Source organism: Gracilinanus agilis, chromosome 5 (genome assembly GCF_016433145.1).
Source record: "Gracilinanus agilis isolate LMUSP501 chromosome 5, AgileGrace, whole genome shotgun sequence".
Classification (NCBI taxonomy): domain Eukaryota; kingdom Metazoa; phylum Chordata; class Mammalia; order Didelphimorphia; family Didelphidae; genus Gracilinanus; species Gracilinanus agilis.
The window spans coordinates 67,534,650-67,536,539 of NC_058134.1; positions in this window are offsets into that span (position 1 = coordinate 67,534,650).

The window sequence follows — 1,890 nt, forward strand, 5'->3', positions numbered from 1 at the left end:
CTGGGAGATGGAGAAAGGGTTGTAAAAAAGACTAAGTGCTAAGTGCTGTTTTTCCTATAATAATAACAGTAACTATCACCAACGGCCTTCTTCTGGCTCTTTTTGTCCCATCCTCCATCCTTACATCTGATTTGAAGTATTGTCAGTGTCTACAAAAGCGTCAACTGGGGTGGAGGTAATAGAATTCCCAGGTGTTTGGGGTCTAAAAATGAATATGTGCATGAATTCATCCAAAGAAATAACCTTCCTACCCAGAGTACAGAGAAAAGTAGACAGTAAACATTAGTATAAAGATGTGCATACAAAGAGAGATGTACAAAGACGACCAATTCCTCTAAAGATAGTTAATTATTCGTCTCTTATACTAGAGTATATGCTGTAGAAAGCCAACTAAAATGGTAGCTACATGTGTAAGTTGGAGCTTTCAAGGACAGCTTGATCAACAGAGTTGCTTGCCTTTGTTCCAACTAGAAATCGCTGGGGCCATTGAGTGAGGAAAGCATCTAACTTTTATTCTTTCATTATTAAGAGAGGGAGACCTGATTTTCACCAGGATATCAAAAATGACAGCGCTCTTCTCCCATCCTGTTCCTTTGAACATCCTTTTTGGTGGTGGTCTTTTTCCTCTGATCACAAATTTTTTTAAATAGGCTGTAGGCCCCAGCATAGCCAGTGCCTCTCAGCTCTGGTTTGGAAAACAGACATACATCTGAATTTGAGACACCTCGAATTTCAATTATTCTCTTTCTCTCATGGTGTGCTTCACGCAAACAAGCCACGTTTAATTCCTCAGCCGTGTCTGTTCCCTTAGCTTCTGTAGGCCAAGGCCAAACTGTGACCCTGAAACACCAACCTCCCCAAGCCTAAGAACTCACAGATGTATTCCCCTCCTAAGAGACATTCATTTGTTTCTCCTCAGACCTGGACTCTACGGTAACAGTCTCCCGCGTGGAATTTAATTGCCTTGGTCAAAACCGAGATCTCTCACTCCAGCCTCCTCTCTCTCAGATACATTCCATCCTCCTACTGTGCGGTCAGCTGCAGCGCAAAGGGCGCTCCCCTGGGGTTTGAAGCGGCTCACTAAACTGGCATTAGACTCTACTAAAGAGCTAAAATGAGTCCGTCAATACCACTCATGCCCCTTTCTCTACACACACACATTCCGTTAGAAAAGGTTGCCGCTTCCTCTCCAAAAGGCCAGCAGCATCCACCCGAGGTTCCGCTGCTTGTCTTGCCTTCCCCTAATCCCTCCCTCACTTCTACTTCCAACCCCCCGGATCTTGCCCCTTCAACTCCCAGTACTGGGATGGGTAGAAAGCACGGCCCTCAGTAGCTCTTCCTCCCCCTTTCTTCAAGACTACCCCCATGCTAACCCAAAATCAGTTCTCAAACAAGAAAGATCAGAAAAAATGAATTAATAAAGCTCTGCTCCGCCACCCTTCATCCCTTCATGTCTCCAAAAGCTTGCTGTTTTCGCTAAGGCAATTCTGAGTAAGGGAGTGCGTAGAGCCGATCTCAGGACCCTGGACAGCTCTCCCCCCTTGACCAAGCCAAAGGCCAATAGCTTGAAGATTCTGTAACACATCCACACCCACTCCAGCTCTAGTGAACTCCGCTCCCGCTGGCCTCAATCTCCCCGCCACACGCCACACACCCCACCCCCTGCTCCAGCTCACGCGTGCACCACTGTCCGTCTCACGCTCACGATCTTGTCTCCTTCCCTCACACTTCCATCTCCCTTCCCCTTCCTTTTTTCTCTTCCTCCTCCTCCTTCTCCTCCTCCTCCTCCTCCTCTTCCTTCTTCTCCTTCTCTCTCTCTCTCTCTCTCTCTCTCTCTCTCTCTCTCTCTCTCTCTCTCTCTCTCTCTCTCTCTCTCTGTCTCTCCCCCCC